General features: G+C 38.4%; 1 protein-coding gene across 1 annotated transcript in view; it reads right to left on the bottom strand.

Annotated features, from left to right (window-relative positions):
• Positions 1-21,245, bottom strand: part of LOC131971945 (protein ELFN1-like) — a 150,080-nt gene that overhangs the window by 53,567 nt on the left and 75,268 nt on the right. The window contains exon 2 of the mRNA XM_059333638.1: positions 1,265-1,328. The gene's annotated coding sequence lies outside the window, so the exon portion shown is untranslated. The remainder of the gene's footprint in view (positions 1-1,264; positions 1,329-21,245) is intronic.

Genomic DNA, 21,245 nt, shown 5'->3' with positions numbered 1-21,245 from the left:
TCTCTCCGTGCTGAGTGCGCCTCCGGATGATGTCACTCACCCAGACACGACGGCGTGTTTTCCGACGTATCTCGGACTTCCAGAGCAGGTACAGGGACGCTATGCTTGTCATGGTTGATGACAGAATGAAATGGAGGCAATTATTTGGCGCTAAATAGTCTCTTGGGCGAAAATTCTGGGCGAATTAAATTCAATTCTCGCACGTATCAACTCGCGCGAGTAACGCGACGCGAAAATTCGCTACGCGTCCGGTCTGAACACACGGTTAGAGTCCTGTAGCGGCAGATGAGCCAGAAGTGCATAGTGAGCGGGTCGGTATGTGGACCTGAATGAAGGACTTCAGATTTCAGGTTTTATTAGTATTAATGTTCTGAATGTTGTGGACAGCCCCTTTAAGTAAATGACCTGAATACTTCCTCCACCCTGCTCACTGACCGACTGATCAGACTGGTTGTTCTGGGCAGCTTCCAGGTGTGAATGTGTGTAACTGTAACAATATTAATTTGAGATAATTAGCTCAGTAATTCGAGGGAACCCCGACACTGAAACACAGCTGCAAACCTGCTGCTAACACTCTGGCTGCTCCTCCCTTTCAGACTGGAGTTTCATCACAACATTATGTGATAAACCGCTTTCCACACCGCCACAATGACTGGATGCTTATTTTTTCACTGGGGGAAAAATAGACCTTGATATGCAAAAAGCTGCAGAATGTACATCCTACTGTATTGTGCAATAATGTAAACATGATAAGCGATAGCATTGATGCTCGATGCACAAAGCTTCACGTACATCGAGCATCTCTCTGTTTTTTTTCTTGCCGTCCTTGGGTGGCTGTAACCCTTAAACCTTTGACAGCTCACAATTTCTCATAAAGGGAAAAGAAAATAGGATTTTCTGCACCTTTTCTCTCTCACACACACACACACACATACACAGTCACGCAATAGAAAATATACTCATGTATTTGTGTCAGGAAAGTTTTCCCAAAGGAAATAAGGGCTAAATCACATGATGAATATCCTGTTGGCTGCAGAGCATGTCTGTGTGTGCGACTGTTTTCAACCCCCTGTGAGCATACTGTAAGTGTAAAGATTATTTCTAATATTTGCTGAATGCCATATTCTATCTGGACTGTATAAGCAATGTTTTGTATTCTGCTGATGTCTTCTCATCTAGCGGCGAAGGTTGCCGTTCAAAAGCAGTGACAGAGAACAGAATGGAGAACAGACAGAGGCAGCGAGGAAGGAGGAGAACTTTTTACCTTTGCAGATGGAGGACCTCTCCAAACCAGCAGAGCCTTCAGTCTCGGCGTGCTTTTCACATCACTATCAGAAAAAAGAGAGAAAAAGGGAAAGAAGGGAACGGGGAGGGGTGGGCGGGAGGAGACAGAGTGGTTAGAATGACAAAAGGTGAGACATTTCTGAAAATCTTGAGGCAGCAGCAGCACAGACTGACAGTCTGCCACATTAAAAAACCCAAAACAGGGACAACTAAGCAGAAAGAAAAACCCTGGAGTGGAAATTAAGTTTAGACTCAGCCCTTTTCCCCTGTGATAAAGTTAAACTCGTTAAATAATAATAAAAATTGGATTTATATAACACAATTAATAGGACACCTCAAAGCTCTATGTATGTCAGAAGGCGAGGAGAGATAGACCTAGAAATGGGACACAGAAGAGAGGGAAAAAACGAAGGGATTGTTGAAATAAGGGCTGTGTGGAGAGAAAACAGAGGGGGATTCCCATTAGAGAGACGGATGAAGGGACGGCTGAGGATGACAGCAACATCTGACAGTTGGCAATGATGATGGACAGAGAGAGGGAGACGGAGAGAAAGAGCTCCTATTTCCAAGGCTAATCTGAGCCTCTGCCTCGCAGGAAAAAAACAATTTCATACAGAGAGAGTTTACAACCTTCTCTGTCACATGACTGTTCATCCTCAAGTGTCAACTAGGCCTCTGTGTGTGAATTTGTCGCCTATAACGGGACATAAAAACAACTTCAGTACTTCAGACGGTGGACAATAAGAGTAAGCTCTAAGAAGAAGACTTCCTGTTACTGTAAAGTGTTATTTTGCCCAACCCCTGCCAAAATATGACAAGCTCCAACACAAAGCCTGGACACACAAACGGGGTAAGATCCCCCTTAAGAACAATATCTTCTCAAAAGTCAGAAAATTTAAGGGGGTATTAAGGAGGAGGCTATAACATCAGTACACTATAAGCTGTGGGAGATTTCAACAAGGGAATCATACACTGAACATTTGACCTCAAACAAAAATAATACATTGCTGAGAACATAAAACTGAAAGGTCTCCATTATGTGTCATGTTCGGAGAAAATTGAGCTGGGGAACATAGGACCCTTGGGCATAAAACTCCAGGAACATATGCTCACCTTTAACACACAGAATGCTTTACTTCTATAGAGAAAAGGGTGCAAGGATGAGGAATAATCAAAGAGTTTGGCAAACATTTTGTAATGCAGGTCTTTCCGTACGTTAACTCAATTATAGTCTCACTTGGTAATTGACTTACAATTACTTTTGAGTCATGGGTAAAAAGAAAAGCATGCGGACCAGTTCACGTTTCCACCGTTTACTCAGGCGTGCAGAAAACAACCACAACACTTTTTCCCCTCACATGCCCCTAGACCAGAGGTGGGCAATTCATTTCCCCAATGGACCATTCAAAGGATGCAGAGAGCCGGACCAATACCCTGAACTTAATTCTTAGTTTTGAGCTGCAACTAGTAATAATACATGTTATGTTAACATGGAGTAAGTCAAATATAACTGTAAAAATAGTAAAATCTCCAATCATTATTGCACTTTTCCATTTAACATAACATAGATTCAAACCACAAAAACAATATAGAACATGCATGTTTTATAGTAAACCTGCAATTTATTAGTGTATTTCAGTTATTTTTTCTTTTTTAGTGAGAAAGATCCAGTCTGTCTTTTGCTTGAATGTCTTGAATTCCATGTCAACTTTTCTTTTTTTTACCATGAGATGCCATTTTAGAAACAAGGTAACTCATATGCACTCACGCATATACATAAATCGCCTTCAAAATAAAAACACTGCAGTTGATTGATTTCTAATTTCTGGGTAACCTCACGCGGGCCGGACAGGGACAGCCAACGGGCCGGGTGTGGCCCCAGGGCAGCCCAATGCCCAGGTCTGCCCTCAACAAAACATCACCTTTCACCCAGAAGACCACAGTAATTCCACATAAAAAAATTGTTCCAAAATAAATAAACAGTAGTTAGGGTAAATTATTATAGTTTAATACATTTCCCAAATTAATAATGTTGTTTAAATAAATTGAAAATAAGAAAATACGCCAATTAATAAAAAATAATTATGAAACAAATTCAATCTCATATTACAACATCACTATCTAATCCAATTATGGCTGGAATTGTTGAAGAGTCCACAATCCAAATAGCAGGACAGAGCCGATATCATGAAGCAGAGGAAATTACAAGCATTTTGTAAATGAATCCATAACCACCGCTAAATATTGTGTCTAGCTAGTAACATGCCACACTGCTTTTGTAAACTAGAAGGGCACTTACAAAACGCAGACTTCCATCAAGGCCATGCCAGATCTTGCAATATTAGAAGTTAAAAATAATTTCTGCTCCAAAACTGAATGAATGGGTTCTTCCTTAGCCCAAGCTGCACCCTTTCACCAAGTTTCATGAAAATCAGGCCAGTAGTTTGTACATAATTCTGCTTGACAAACAGAAAAACAAACCAAAGCAAAAACATGACTGTATTTTACTTACTTACTTTGACAGTAATAACACAAAGTTACTAGTTAGCTGATGGTTAGCCAAGCATTTAAATAGCAGACAAATAACCGACAAATGGTTAAATCCATTCTTTACACTTTTGCTTGTTTCTGATTTTAGAAGAGCTAAATCAAAGACATTCCCCTTCCAACTATTTCAATCTTATCAAAGTCACACCCACTACCGGACAGGGCAGCTGTTCCTATTTACGGTTGTTAATGTTCAAACTGATACATCTTTAGTGTTTGGAAATATTCACTCTGAATTCTGAATTTTATACATTCTGTTTTAATTTACGTTTTGCACAGCATCCCAACTTCTTCAAAATAGGAGTCACAATATCTGTTCAGAGGGGTTAAATGAATTGTCAATTTTTGAATTATGTTAAACTATCAGGTGATATTTTGTTCACCCCTGTACGTCTGTTAAACCTTACCCTCATGATTATAACTCTTATTTGATTCCCCTGCAGCCAATTTCCAAAATGCCAAGTATATTTGCAGAACTATAAATTAGATTTGAAGATCATGAAATAATAATGTGGGCTAAATAACCTGATTATCTACATTTTGCAGGATAATTTAATGCAAATTGACTGAATGTTGAAATTATGCATGCACTATTTTGACTGGTAAAGTCTTCTGTCAAGGTGCTTTTCTGCATCATAACCTCTTTATGCAATAATTTGGCAAGCAAAGGTTGTCATCTGAGCGGCACTGTGATTCCAAAATTAGTCTCTGGATCAGTACAAAGAACAAGGATTCTTTATGTAAATTACATTTGAAGGAATTTTACTTAAATGGAATTAGCGGTTATCAGTGCTGACAAGTAAAGTCAGGCGATATTACAGAGGGACAGAACCAACAGGGAGACAGACACCGAATGAGAGAGAGAAAGAGAGAGAGGTGCTGGGAAAAGGGAAAATAGAAAACTGTTACTGAACAACATATGAATAGCCAGAGAGTGTTACTGGCAGCTGAAAGACACTGCCAACACACGTATTGACGTGTGTTTGTATGTGTGTGTGTGTGTGTGTGTGCGTGTGTCCATGCAGTCCTATGAGCCTTTTGGACAAAATAAACAGTCGGACGTTCAGTCAACATCCCTGAGCTCCCGTGCTCTGAGCTCTACTGCAGAGATCAGTTTTTCATCTCAAACATCACAAACGTTCTTTAATCACTGCAGGCGATGAAGACAAGCTCCTCCAATACACAATTGCACACACACACACACACACACAAACTGACACACACACATTCCGCACTATGAACCGTGAAGACCATTTTGGTCTCTGAAGGATTTTTTGGCTGTAGCCCACCCAGCCATATTCTACGTCATTTGACATTAAAATACACTGAAAAGCAACACAATTGAAAAGCATTCAGGTGAAGCAGCATGAAGTGGAGGAGGAAACGGAGGAGGTCTGGTCGCTTTGGTCGGAAAAAAGAGAAACAAAAGGGGAAAACACGAGGGGAGAGATGGATGAGGAGCCTGCAGAAAAACAATAACTAAAAACGGAGGCTCTGATGCATTACTGCTGGCAAATTAGCTAAACATAGAAACTACTACTGAACTGTCACGCACACACATGCACGGACACACTCACGCAGCACTCTTTAGCTATTCCTTGTGCATCAGCAGTGCGTTTGCTCCTCTATAGTCCCCTTGGCTGCGGATGGAGAGGACAGCAGAGAGGAGCTGGGTGTTTATTGTTATCCTCACAGACTAGTGTCTGTAAAGGCTAAAACCACAGTGACCAACGAGCCCAGGAGCACTGTGAGTGAGTCAGACTCAGCTGGTCTCCATCAGTGGGAGGTCTGCAGCGTGGGATATCTGATTTGTTGTGAAAAAAAGAGGAAGAAAAAATCTAGTTGGCCGCAGGCGAGCTCAGGGCGCAGCGAGCCGGTCATGGCGGCCTGGGTCGCCCTGAATGTCATATCTCTTGACTGCTAAGCAACATATAGGCTGTATGTGTAATTCACCATGTGATATATGTGGTGTTGTATATGTGACACGGCACACAGTATGCTCTATAAAAACAGATCAAATGGGTTAAACTGCTGGATAACCTTTAACAGCCACTTTGACTGTACTGTATGCTTGCTTTGACTTAACCAAATTCCTTTTCTTTTTTAAAAATCTCTGACTGTCCCTGTTATCTCTTCCTTCATATTGCACTTTATCTGATTTGAAATGCAAGATACTGCATTACAGTAAATTCAGCTACATTGAACTTAATGCGTGCACAATTTAATCCGTACTTCCTTAATATGATGCACTCGTTTGGTGCTGCGGGGGACAGGACATGGTGAAAGATATTTTTGGCTTTGCTGCAATTTGTTGTGCTGGAGAGAAAAAGCAGGGAAAGCAATTTATTGGCATGCAAACTTGTCACCATTTGGCAAAAACTGAATGCAAAATGGTTAATTTGTCTGACTTGTGTGGCTCTGATGAGTTAAGAGGTCAGCATTTGAGTGCCTTAAGGCAGAACCTCTATAGTATTGTTATGATAACCATGATTAGCTTACATGCCGATATGGCAAGCTTGATGAGGCTGAGATGTTGAACACTATTTCTCTGTATTCTCATGTTTGCGAGTACCCAAACTGTCAAATGTGACTCCAGCACTCTTAATGTTACTAACATTACCATTTTACAGAGACTTTTCCATTCACATGTTCTGCAAGTGATTTTCTGCCACACAGCACAGCAGGTAAAATAAGTTGTTTACCAGTTGGAAGTATGCTTTTTTTGCAAAAGTGCAGTAAGAATTTGTTGTCTGCAGCTCTTCATGTAATATCTCACTGTAGCTGTTTCTGCCTGCATTAAAATACATGTTTTAATGTAGAATAGCCGCTAACAAAGTCACTCCTAATTCAGTGATAAACACATTTGACTTACTCAGAAGTCCCCTGCTATTTACTTTTTTAATTTAAAAGATTTAATTATTAAGCAATAAAATCAGAAAATGTCTCCTATACAGCTGAAAGTGAAATTCAGAATTATATGAATGAACAAACAGTGACGCAGGAGAGAAACTAAACCTCAAACCGCAGAGATTCAGTTAGAAGCAACAAAAATACTTAGAGCTGAATGCACAGGGACTTTGTGTTGTGGGGGGCGAGACGTACTGCAGCCTGCTTGGATGCCGAATGGGCACACTTTGACCCTAGTCCGAATCTTGACTTGATTCGGCACAGCTCGGCACAACTCGGCATGCTAAAACCAGGAAACGCAAAACCATCACCTTTATCTTAACATGAGCTCCTGATGGTTCCATTTTCTTTATACCAAGTTAATATTAGCGAGTCTAATACTATCATAACCAGGAGGTAATTAAAACATTTGCTTTCAGAATTGTTTTCGAACTAATTCATGAGACAACAGTGTAGACATGTACTTAAAATGGACCATATATTTCTTGTGATGTACAAAACTGAACGCTTGTTAAAGTAGCCTAATTATGTTGCTTGAGAAGAGGACAAATTCCAAGATCACTGAAAACAACAGACGCTGAATTGAAATTAAATTGTGACAGATTTCCTATTAGCTGTAGTGGTTGTAAGATCAGTTCATAAATGTCATGTCTGAGCCATGCCTTTAAAACTGAACTCGACAGTTGCAAAAACAACATTAATTTTTAATTGCTAACCCCCCCCCCCCCCCCCCCCCACCCCCCCCATTCTTGTCACTTTTTTCATCGCTTATGATTTTGCATGCCTGCATTTAAATTGTGTGAAGGAGGCATATGACATTAAATCTCAGCTAGTTGATAAACACAAGCAGGTGGCAGGGATGTTGCAGTAAACTTTAGTTTTTATTTCTTCCTTTTTTGGCAGAGACACATCACTACCTTTTCCATTTAGATTCTGCCAAGACAAACCATATGAAATATGTGTTTATTTTCAGCTTTATGAAAGATGCTGTGTATGCACATGGTGTTGTTTTGATCCAGGTTGGTATGAGCCCCATGTGTGCCAGACTGACGTGAAGTAAAATATAGTGTCCCCCTTGCACAAACTAGCATCAGTCAGGTTAAGGAGCACACTTGTTGCAAAGTGTAAATGGAGATATGAGTGGCGACTTTACCACGGAAAGGGCAGCAGCAGGTCAGTATTTCTTAAAAAATAATAAGATCTTTGGTGGTTCAATTTTTAGTTCATGTCGATTAGGACGGATGAGGTCACCTTAAAGATTCAGCTCTAAAGGACGTTTTTCATTTCATTAGGTTTTTAAAGCTGCATAAATCAATATTTTCATTTTATCAGTGGATGAAATGACCATTTCTATGTCAAAGGAAGATATTCTCCTCAGGAGTTGGTGGAGACCAAACTAGACTTAAAAAGAGCAAGAATGCTGCACTTGGGCATTTGCATGCAGTCAGAAATACAGCACAATAAACGCTAATGTTTTCAGTGACTGCTGGATGTGCAAATAAATCACTGAATGCTAACACGGTCACCTTAAGAACTTCCTAAGGTGATAATATGTCAGTGCTGTGTTTACAGCTTGTTGAACTGGCCCCAAATGGCCACTTATTCACTTGATCAACTATCAACAAGGGTACTTGATCTTATTTATGCACATGCAAAAGCAGAACTTGAAACTACTTATACGGCTCAATCAGCTTCTCCTCCAGCGACACATCAGACCGTGACTTGATGCTTCTTTGCTGTCGAGCAGGAACTGGTTGCTGTCAGGACTGTGAGTGTTTGGTCTCAGGAGTGTGTGACGGTCGCCTGGACTGTTAATGAATGCACAGACTCGAACCTGCTCTGTGGGACATCAAAGGACTATCCCACGGCATTACGGATTACTTCAGCGTCTGTGTGGACACTTAAGATTTCAACAAAAAAACTGTTTTCCAAAGGACAAACTCCGGATGACAAAGCCATCAAATCCCCTCTAAATAGGAAGAAGAGAGCTCTCAGGGCTTTGGGACAGGGAGGACTTTAAGTCTGTCCAGAGGGAGCTAAAGAGGGGAATGGAGGATGGGAAGAACACCTACCAGGAGAGGACAGAGAACAATCTGCAGTAAAAACAGACTGAAGGAGGCATGGAGTGCAGGGAGAAGAATCAAGCAAGCTGCCAGGACAAACCAAGAGACGAACAAGTGGACTGCTTACAGGGAAAACAGCTAGCTTGTAAAATTTTCATGCCGACTTGGAGCTGGTACTTGGACTTGATGACCCTTCTCTTCCCACTCAGCAAGCACAAGAGCATACACCGATAGCAGCACTGTGGTGACCCATTAGGGAGTGTTGTTTTAAAGCCCATGAAGTTTGTATCATTGGGAGAAAGAACTCCTTTTAGCAAAGACAGCAGAAATTGTTCTCTGTCCTCACAGCTGAACTGGCCAGAATGGACATGCAATGTAAGTCAATGACAGGCAGCATTTTGTTAGCAGTGGTATCAAAGTAAGGGACATGGGAAGAGTTATTTTAGGCATGCAAGATTTAGTATGTAAAAGTTTCATTACTTTTCTGCAGGTGGTTTGCAGTGGGAGCATTTGTAATGCTCGGATGGACATGAAACTGTCCTGGGTGTATCATCAGAACAGCAATTGTACAGTAAAATATCTGTTTATTTCATAGCTCACATATACAGTACAAGCTTGGTTAATTAGACAACTCAACAGCCATTTCCAAGATGCATTCTGGTAGGAGATGTCAAATACTGAACAACTGTTGCAACCAAACATCAAGTTCTGTAGGAAACACTGAGAGGTCAAAATCACTTCACTTTCGGATTACTGGTGGAATGTAACTATGTACTGTACTTTGTACTGTATTTTATGTAACTTTATACTTCTACTCCACTACATTTTGAGGCAAATATTGTACTTTTTACTCCACTACATTTAGCTGACAGCTTTAGTTTCTTTATGATATACATTTAAAGTGATTATGCATATTTTACTTTAATTAAACCTCAGCACGGTAGTAGTTACTCGAGTAGTTAAATTAACCCTACCTTTATCAAATGAAAACGCTGCCTACATAAATGCATCAATAACAATAATCTTATAATATACTTATAATATATTTAACAATCTGATTGGGGCCATTCTGCATGACGAGTATTTTTACTTTTGTTGCTTTAAGTTCATTTTGATGCTGATACTTTTGTACTTTTACTTCAGTAAGTTTTAACCCCGGGACTTTTACTTGTAGTGGAATAATTTCACAGTGTTCTATTAGTACTTTTACTTAAGTAAGGGATCTGAATAGTTCTTCCACCACTGTTTGGGATGTTAAACAAAGTTGAAATAATAAACTAATAGCCATATTGGGAAATATTAAGGAAATCATTTAAAAACACCTCAAGATAGGACTTGCAGTGTTACAAAAATCAGTGATTAATATGCAGATAAACCTATTTGAGTTGTTCTTTTGAAAGTTGTATTTGTCTTTCATTTTCCTCCTTTCTTCCCTTTTTCTTTGCTATTATTTTCCAACAATGCATTTTTGATCCGTTTTACCCCCCTAATCAGAACTGACCAACAATCTCAACATTTGTAAGTGAAGTTTTAAGCCATTCCAAATACTTAGCTAACTAAGCTGCACAATGGCATTGTCAGTGTCCTTTCCCCTCAATAGATGTTTGTGAAGCATTCTGCCAGCCATGTTGCAGGACAAGAAATGTTTCCATGCTCATGAATGAAAAGATTGAATCAGCTAGAGAGTGGAAAAGTTATATTGACTTCCTCATGCATAAATGTTTTGACTGGTGCAATTATAAAACTTGAAAATATTAATATCTTTCATTTGAGGGCTAATCCTGTTTTATAAATGTAATTTACAAAGGAGATCTGTTTAGTGTTGTAGAAAATCCATTGCGATGTAATTTCCGTTGGACTTTAATATAAAGTACATTCAGAGTTGCCGCAGTAGAGATCATAATTGAACCCCCTCAGTATTGAGGCAAAACGCCATTGTTCTTAGTCATTACTCCCAGCATGCTCTGCTGGGACTTTCCCTCTTTGGCAGGGTGTCAAACCCGCTTCCCTGCGTCGCCTGACGATGTTTTGCCAGGCGTGGAGCAAATCTCTCCTCCAAACAAATGAAAATGGATTCAGAAGCGGCTGCAGCTACAAAATGCCATGAATCAGAGCTCCCATTTCTCTCGTCTATCTGCATGCACAGTCACGGGAAAAAAACATTTTCCATTTCCTGCTAATAGCAGCACTCCCAGACACACAGACTCACACGTGGTCGGGTCAGCGATCGGCTGTTGCATACTGGGCAAAGTTATGAGGCATTACTGCTGCACACAGAATAACACACAAACACACACGCACACACACGCTTGGAAACACACTGCCTGAAAGCTGAATGCTGATTTACTAATGAGCTGTCATGGTGACAGATACTGCCATTTAATTGGCTGGTAAAGGAGGCAATTAGGATTCAGTGCATAGATGCACATCAGTGAGGGAGAGAGTCGGCTTTCTGTACATTATGTGTGAGAGTGCACGCTTCAAAGTGAATGCACATCGAGAGACCGCAACCATGTCACTCACAGCTTTAAATTATTAATTCTGGTGATCCTGTTTAACTGCTCCGTGATCTGCTACTCAGTGACTGCGTAAGAGTGTTTAAGAGTGTGTTAGATTGCACGCAGTGTGTTTCTCCCTCTACTTCTCCTCTGCTTCTGTGGTTTCTTTTAAACAACTTCCGTCACTCCCCCTGCTCTCTCTCTTTCTCGCTCTCTATCTATTCCTCATCCTCATATTTCACTCTATGTCGATGACTCTCCGTCTCGTCTCTTTCTCTCCCCCTATATTCCCTTTTTTCTTGCAACTTCACCATCTGCTGGCTCGGCATGCAGCATCTGCCCAACCCCTTTCCCATCTTTCATTCTTTCTTATTCTCATTTTCTTCCTGTCTTTCGTTGGACAGATTATTCTCTCTTAATGACAACGCTGAGAGCAGGAATTGTTGCAATAGTGATGATGGAGAGCTTGGAAAAAAAAAACGTAAAAGATGCAGTTACAAGTACTGTAAGTAAAATGTAATGTAAGCCATGCAGCACAGAGTTCAAAGACACAACTACATATAAGAACACACTACTTTCTACTAGATGCTGGTGAATATTACATAACCAGGCCTGGTATATCTGACAACAGGCAGAGCTTCTTATTCTGTTGGCAGGGTGTGTAAGGATCTTAAAAATCAAGCAGGTGTCAGTGTATTTCATTAGATTTTCCAAACTTACAATGTTATATTTGTTAAGACACATTATCCTAATGGACAATCAAGCAAACACTGTGCCTGTGCAAGCACCTGCAGTGCAGAACCTGTTTAGAGCAACAAAACTACTTGGTTAGGTTTTTGGAAAATGTTGTTGTTTGGGTAAAATAACTCTGTTAAATAACTCTTTGTCACGTAACTTATGTTAATTAAGTGCATAAGTCAGGTAGTACAGGACATGAACACTGGCCTCCTGTGTTTGTTTGAACCATCCGTCCATCCTGCCTCCTCCTCCTCCTCCTCCTCCCTACGTGAACTTTGTCGCTCTTTATACCATGTTACCTGACTACCTTAGAGGCAACCCTGCATATGCTGGCTCATAGCTCATGATTATAATGGATTATATATGCATTATAGTACATTCCTTTTCATAGGTGCAAGTGTGAAAATGAATGCTGCAATGATGGTGAGTATTGGGTTTTCTGTGTAAAACTTTGAGAGCCTGTTTGCACATGGAGATGATGGCTTAAGTGTTGCACCTTTTGCTTGAGTCAAGCTGGTCTTACAGTATGTTTAGTGGGGGGAGAGCTTTTCCTTTATATGTAGTTTTGCTGCTGAAGTTGTTGGCAGCTTCTTTTGTACCCCAAATTAGCCAGATTGTATTTTATTATAATTTATGTTGTTATATAGTAAAGTGCAGTATTGATAAAGTAGGTTAAGGTGCAACAAAGTCACATTCATAATTCAGGACTCTAACTTGATAAAAACGACATAATAAGACAGATATTGTGGTCTTAGATTTTTTGGAAAAAGACCAGTTTGTAACCACAGTTTAAAGATTAGATTTTCTAAAAGATTACTTTCATTATTAAAGTGAAACAATCCCTCTTTGAAAAAGCTAGGGGTCCTTTTATACTAATAAGTGGAGAATGCAGATTTATGTAATGTAATGAGCCGGTGAGCTATAAATACAGATTAATATGTGATCCTCTGCAGTTGTCTTCTTTGTACTTTTGATTGTTCTGTTATCTGCTAATGCAGCTTTTGATTTTACCTCTACGTGCTGTACAACCCGTTTTATTTTTATCATGTCAGTTTATTTTTATTTATGTCATTGGGAAAGCCAGTTATGTATGTCTTCTACAACTTATTTTACCCTTTTAATATCCTTTATAGTGGATGTGAATGTTTTGCTTTTTTGTTGTCAGAGGTTGTTTAAAAACACTAATAAAAGAAATGGAAAAAAACTTTCGTAAAGACAGAGAATCATGTTTCATATATATTGTTTCATATACATATATATACTAACTATACAACGACATCACTATATTACATAGAACACTATCATAAAAGTAAAAACAAACTCAAACAAGTCTTTAAGAAAAATAATAAATAAATAAATAAATACATAAAGTGAGGATAAAAGAAAGGACATAAAGTAAAAATCAAGAAGTTGAGAAAGCTCATTAGAGTTTTATGATTTGTTGCTGTGACTTTTTCTGACATATTTTGACATATTTTTCCTTCAGTAGAAAACACTCTTCGGAGTTTTGATTCAGTCTGAGACATCATATCCTCATAAATCAGTTTTTATATCTTGTGAACAGATAAGCACAACGGTTCATATATCTTCTCAAATATGATTACTCTATTCATCATTGTGAAATGGAACTACTTTGATTTAATACAAGACAAAGAAAATGATGTTATTATTTTACAAGTTAACTTTTTTATGTAACTTTTGGTAACTTTTTGGTAACTTTTGTAAGCTTTTGGTTTCTTAGGTGACATAAAAAACTATCTTCTACAGGAAGTCCTGTATACTTTGACCCCATCTACCAACCCCAAGCTCCTCCACACCTGACTTCCTCCTTTACTCCTCCTTTTACCGTCATAATTACTACAGCCATTAGAGATCTCCAACCAAAACGACAGATTAGACCATTTGTCAGTACCAACCCTAACAACACATATGAACGTTTTGTGGCTCACGGTACGGCAGAGAGTTCTAAAAATGGCACACAAGTCATTATACATTCATGTTTGAGTGAATGCAAACCATTGGAGCTTATACCTTATACCTGTTTCTTGTTTTTTATTATATGTGACTTACTGTACTTTGTATTGTTATCTGCTTGTTAAATGAACAAAATCCATAGTAAATAAATGGTTTTTAAAAAGTTATACATACATGTACTGTTCGCAGCTGTAAAAAAGGCTGCATTTTTGGTGAATTACACTACAAATCCACTGACCTAGGTTAAGGGCAAAAAACTTCCTGGTAAGGCATTACAAAAGACAGTTTAAACAGTAAGTAAATGTACATAATTCCCAGAAGTGAAGTAGTTACAAGGGTGACATGAGCCACAGAAGTTACGTAAAAAATAGAAGTTACGTAATTAAAAAAAGTTATTTGCTTTTGTTTTCAAATGGGACAGAAACCCTGTTTTTCTGGTGAAAGTCCACTGTCTTTAGAATCCATCCCGCCCTGAGTGTAATATCTGCTATTTAAAATCCACATTGCTGTCGATCATTAATACTATGTCCACAAGATGCCGAAGGAGGACAGTCAAAAATGTAAATGTGAGTATTATTTTGCTGCATTATATTGACATTCTTGAGGGGAGACCAGTCTTACTAGGAGTCTAACAACAAATGCCAATATGGTTTGAAATAAACTGCACCTCTTGGCTCATGATCACATCTGTTATATAACAATTATTACTTCGTAGGTAAGGAGAGCGAATGAGAACAGGCCTTTTGACAGTGTGTGGAATTCATGGCAATTGAGTTTTATTTTGTAAAAAAAACTTTCTATGTCTTTAAACTGTAGGCTGGCTGTAGTGAAAAAGAAAGTTGAGCTTCTTTTCTAGCAGACTCTGGGTTGCCAGGTTTGTCTTTCTCCACTGGTCTTAGAGGCCAACTTCTGGTCATTTAGTCTATATTTAGTTTGTGTTTCTGGTGGCCTACAGTGCCCGAGTCATCTGCTTCTTGGCATTGTGTCTTAAAGGCTAAACAGAATTGAGTTTTTGTCGTAAAAGTCCACAGATGGATGAACTTCTCTCCATTTCTCTCTCTCTCTCTCTTTGTCTCTCACCCATCATGCACATGGCCACTCTAAAAAAAAAACAGGGTCTCATGCCTCATGCATAATTTCTGTAAACATTTCTGTGTTTTTTCCACGTGCGTTGGTAAATTTGTGTATGTATGAGTGTGTGTGTGTGTGCACATGGTATCTTGTATGAGCCAGTAAGGACCAAGCACGGATCAGTGACCTTCGCACTGTTACATTTTTAAAGCGGGCCGTGAATAATAGATCAAGTTGGAATAAAACAGCGAAGGATGAAATATGAATTAAAATAATCTGAATTACAGAGATGGGAGCCCAGGGAGGGAGGGGGGAGGGAGGGGGACGGATCTCAAAGAGACTGGACGAGTAGATGTAGATGAATGACACTACAGAGGATTGTTATTTATAAAGACACATGGCTCGGCAGCTACATTATGTGCAGGCCACCTTCATTAGTTAAAGGCATAGTTCACCTAAAACAGCGTACGTACACAATGCCTCTTTCTCTTTGCAGAAATAAACTGTTTCCAACAGTCCACTGTGATTAACAGCGTCTTTATTTTTAGAAAAAGATGTCAGTGTATAGCCTTTAAAGAGTAACTTTCTGCTCCTTTGAACGTCATCAGATGCTTCAGTTTGTCTTTAAATGTCAGCGATCACAAAAATAAAAAAATGGGGTGCATGGAGAGCACTCAGGGTAAGAGGAAAACTATGTTTTAGTGGATTTTTGACTGAAAAGCAGCTTTAACCAATTAAAAGAAAAGGCTCACCTTGGAGCAAAGATAAAGATTGCTTAACTGAATCAAAACTGAATGCTGTACTTATCAAAAAAAAAGCTGAAAGCTAAATTGAAAACAAAATGTTTACCTCTTCTGATTGAAATCATCTGAAAATGAATCTGACCTCTTTCCTGTTTTAGTCTTTTGATTATTTCTGCTCTGTTGGAGAATTGAGACTCCTCTCATAATGAATTTGTCAGAATAACTGACAAACAAACAAAATACATTTTTTAGTGTTTACGCACCAAATAACCACTACAAACCCACTCCAACGGGACTTAGCGCTAAAAAATAAAAACAGTTTATAACACAATTTAAATGCACAAACAAGGGATTCATTAAAGTACAACTGAAGTGGTTTTTAAGATGTAAAACTAATAAAAACAAAACAGCAATAACCCTGGAATTCAACATGTCACACAATTTAAATGATGCCAATACACAGAACAGTTTAGAAGAAAATTTCATTTTATAACTTCTATTTTCGTATTACCTTTAAATGCAGAGGTACCTTATTTTGAAAGATTCTCGGTCAGAGGTAAAAAAAACAATAAAAAAAAACTGAAGATGGGTATAAATCGAGTTTAGCTCCAGTCGAAAAAATGGCAACAAGGTTTGTTTAATAAATGTATATGATTGCAGGTTTATGGATTCTTTTTAAGTGTTAAGCCGACTAAATATGTCTCACTATATAGCAACAACCATATGGAGTGAAGACAAGAGGGAAGTGACTTAAAGCTGCATTCTTCCTAATGACCAGCAGGGGTCAACTCCACTGACAGCAAATTGTAAATAAATCAGATTATATGGAAGTCTATGAGAAAATAATCCTAATTCTCACTTTATTGGCTCAGTAAACATTTTTCTAATAAGTTTACAGTCTCAATTACTAGTTATAAGTCTTCTTAAATACAGCAGGATGTTCATTTTGTAAATTATGGTCCCATTTAAAGTAAAATAGACAAAACAACAGATACCGCGACCACTTTGCACCCTGTGTTTTCGTTATGAGCTTGCACCCATTTATGGTGTTTTCAGTTCATGGAAGTTGATTTAACATTTTGGTCACTTAAAAATGTCCTTTTTTGCATTTAGTTGTTCATAATGGACAATCCAAGCTGGCAGCTATTTATCTTAAATTACAAATGCACATTGCTAACCAACCAAGGTTGCTAGCACTAGTGTTAACTTAGATTCCCCCCTTTTGTCCAAATATGGTCACTTGGCTCCAAACAACAAAGATGGTGACGGGCAAGTTCCAAATTCAAGGCTTCAAAACTGTAGCTTGCAAACCAATAGGTGCCCTTGTGATGGCTACATCCACTTCTTTTAGAGTTATCTATGTAAATCTATAATCTATGGTTGCTATTTTACAGTAAATGTAACAGAACTACGGTCCAATAAAGTTATAATTAATTAATTAATGTTCTTTCTGTCTTTTTTTATCCTTTTCTGTTTCAGCTTTTACTTAAATGCATCAGTTAAGCTTTCATTTATTCAGCTCAGATGCTGCACAACTTTTGGACATTACTGCAGAACTTCAAACAAAATATTTGTACAAAGCAGACCAGCAACAGAACCCCCTACTGTGCATTCAATACAAAATAAAAGTTTACAGAAACAAACTCTGTAACAAGACCTAAAGCTAGTTTATCAGACTTCTATGAGTTGATTTGTCACAACTTCTTTCCTTCGTGAGCTCCTTCTGTTTTCCTTAATTCATGCAACATTAGCATCTTGTTTTCTGCAGCTTTACATTGATTTGACGTTTCAGGACGCGTCCTTCTTCCTCTTTGCTGTGGAGATCTCCTGCCACTCCATCCCATAGAAAATCTATCGAGACTTCCAACTTTGAAGTCCTCCAGATAGCGAATGATCAAAACAAACGAGTTCTTGCTCATCAGCAAACCATCGACTGCTCCGCTGCAGATGCTCATTAAATTCAGAGATTGTAAAAATGAGCTCTGAGAGAGACAACCTTATGGCTGCTCTTTGCTTCGCGCTGGTGCAGAGAAATGAGAAGGGAATAAGACTCAGAGAGAGGCTGAGAGACAGCTTGCTGACAAACCTCATCACAGCGACAACAGATCATCCTGGGTAAAAAAGAAAGCTCTCCTCGGATAGTTAACGTCATGTTGAAGGCAAACTTTGCTTTGTTTTGTTGAGTTTGCTACACACAAACAGCCTGCTGGTGACAGCGAGTTTTGAGAAGGAGAAGCTGGTAACTGAATCATAGAGTACTCAGTCAATCAATCAGTCCATGAAGGAATCAATCAAGCAATCAGTTTATAACTCAAATGAATGGAAACAACAAACAATACTACTTTTATGGTCCAACGCCACAGTTCCCTGGTCATCAAGTGATAAATTGAATTCGCTCAGTGTGGGGCGAGATGCTCTGCTCCTCTGTACCTTGGTGCTAACTCTGATGACATATTTCATAAATCATGTCGTTTGTTATTGAGCAGTGAGAGAGCGAGAGAGAGAGAAGCGCCATCAAAAAAACCTGGTCACCAAGGGAGCACAGACTGTGGAAAGGAGGCAATTTAGGTGACATTGAGGATGAAATGCATTTCACTTCCCATTGTCCTTTATATGGAACGGCCACAGAGACAGATTTTAAAGAAATTCCAATATATGCACCGTGCACTTCACGTCCTTTTCAATTCTGAATAAACCTCAAAGTGATACTGGAGAGGCACGGCCCACATTGCAGGAAGAAACTGGTTCTTTTTACAAGCTGTAACTTGGATAACAAGGATATTGGAGAGATATATAATGTATAAGGGTCTTATATCAGAGTTTCCACTCTTTTGCCAACAATCATGTCAAGGCAGCAGTGGTGGAAAAAGTATTCAGATATCTTACTTCAGTAAAAGTACTATTACCACACTGTGAAATTACTCCACTACAAGTAAAAGTCCTGCACTCAAAACCTTACTTTACTTGTTAATATAATGTTTAAAATGTCTAATCATTTTAAATTGATGATGTTAATCATCTTAAATCTTAAGCTGAAAAGTAACTCAAGTAAAATACAAGTACTTGAAAATTGTACTTAAGTACAGTACATGAGTAAATGTACTTAGTTACATTGCACCACTGTTTCCATGACGACAGAAAATGTCTTTCACTGCTTTTTGGTTTAGGGCAAAGCAAAAACGAAATACCATCCACCCCAAACAAGCAATCAGCATCAACACAATAAGCACCATGCAGTAAGTGACATATGAACAACTTACTTCAGTAAAAGTATCAGCATCAAATGTACTTGAAGTATCAAAAGTAGAAGTACTCATTATGCAGAATGGACTCACTCATATTGTTTTATATATTCTAAATATATTATTGTATTATTATTATTATTATTATTGGTGCATTTATGTAAGCAGCATTTTATTTTCTCAAGGTAGGGCTCATATAACTACTTCAAATACTGTTGTGAGGTTTAATGTTGTTTTTTTCAATGTCTAATCACTTTAAATTTATCATCTTTTGTATGTTAAACCTCGACCTGAAAAGTAAAGCTGTCAGCTAAATGTAGTGAAGGAAAAAGTACAATATTTGCCTCAAAATGTAGTAGAGTAGAACTATAAAGTTACATAAAATGAAAATATTCAAGTACAAGTAACTCAAAACTGTACTTAAGTATAGTACTTGACTAAATGTACATCTTTACATTCCACCACTGAAAGGTATCTCAATCAAATCAAATCAAAATTACTTTATTTATGCCCAAGGGGAAATTCAGTTAGTCTGGTAACTCTGGAAGGAGCGAAGGATCTTTTGTATCTCTCCGTCCTGCAACAGAGAGAGAGGAGCTGTCCACTGCTGTTCTTTTGGTCCATAAAGGTTTTGTGTAGCAGATGATCCGGATATTTCAGGATGGCCTCGAACATCTTGACAGTGCATCTCTCCACCAGTGTGTCCAACCTGGCTCTACTCACAAACTATATTTATTTATTCATAGCAAATAAGTATTTCTTGTTATTGTTTTTTTTGGCCATTTTCAAGGCTTTATTGATAGTGAGAAACAGAGTGAAAGGGGGAGACAGAGGGGAAGACATGCGGGAAAGGGCTCCGAGTCGGATTCGAACCCGGGCCGCCCGCTCACGAGGACGGTACCTCTATGGTATGCGCTCTACCAGGTGTGCCACCGGGGCGCCCCAGCAAATAAGTATTTCTTATAATTTGTTTTGATGACCATATTGGAAGTTATACTACGATGCATGATGTGAGGACTATGTTTCTCCACTTCAAGAATATCATATAACAACAGGCTGATAATGCAACAAGTTAAAACTGGTGGTTTTCAGAGGCTTTATAGTGGATTCTGCAGAGAGCAGCCACATCTATAATATCACTCCACATGGTTACGGTGTGGGAAAGACTGTGCTCATAACCTCGTGATCTTTCCTGCAGCACCGCTGAGCATAAACATTGGTCAATTTGAGGTGTTGGAACAGATGACCTCCATGTTTTTTTCACAGTGAGCACGCCAACTGTTACATAAGTGCATGTATGTGGCTTAAACACATGTGTGATATTAATGCCTCTGGCTCGCTCACATAAATATGGGCGAGTTGACCCCTCGCCCTCCATAAATACATTTTTTTATGTCCTGTGAGAGGATCTTATATCGAGCAGGGACCTGTGGGGAGAGTTTGAAAAATGACTGTATGTGGTGGAATGAAATGATGTACATTTAATCAAATACAATGTTTGAATACAATTTTTGAATGTGTACTTTACTTTTCATTTTGTGATATTTTATCCTTCAATTACATTTATACTTATTTATATATTTTCTCCACATTTATTACATCTATGGTTCTAGTATAGTAGGTACTTTTGAGATCTAGATTTTACATATAAAACAAAATGATCAATTTAAGGAGTATAATACATTGTTATAGATACACATTTTACATAATGATTACTTTTAATACTTTAATTACATCTTGTTGTTCATCATGTACTTTTACTTTACATGCATACAATTTTTAATGCAGATTAGGATTAAGATTAGGTCAAGATACATTTTTTTTTAAAATACATGAAATGTGTTAAATTATGACAATGACAATTCAAAATAAGTTACAATGTTCAAAATAAACAATTTGTATGCGTACAGTTGTCTCCTGGATTCAAATCAGATTTATTTTCACATTTTTGGGATCAATGTTAGGGTTCAAACCTGACACAGCTGGATTGTGACACAGTACCATCTGAGATCATTGGAAACATTTTAGAAAAGGGGAAAAAAAATACCTGGCAGGTGATCTGTCCACCACTGTCACACACCGGGCTGAAACCAGTCAGCAGAAGAGCAAAACCCTTCTTTCATTAAAAGATACTCTCAAATTCTAATATAACTATTGCAGCATTTATGCTAATCTCTT

This window comes from Centropristis striata, chromosome 1 (assembly GCF_030273125.1).
Source record: "Centropristis striata isolate RG_2023a ecotype Rhode Island chromosome 1, C.striata_1.0, whole genome shotgun sequence".
Taxonomy (NCBI): Eukaryota; Metazoa; Chordata; class Actinopteri; order Perciformes; family Serranidae; genus Centropristis; species Centropristis striata.
Note: the sequence above shows the minus strand (reverse complement) of the source record. Positions and strands in the feature narration are given on the sequence as shown.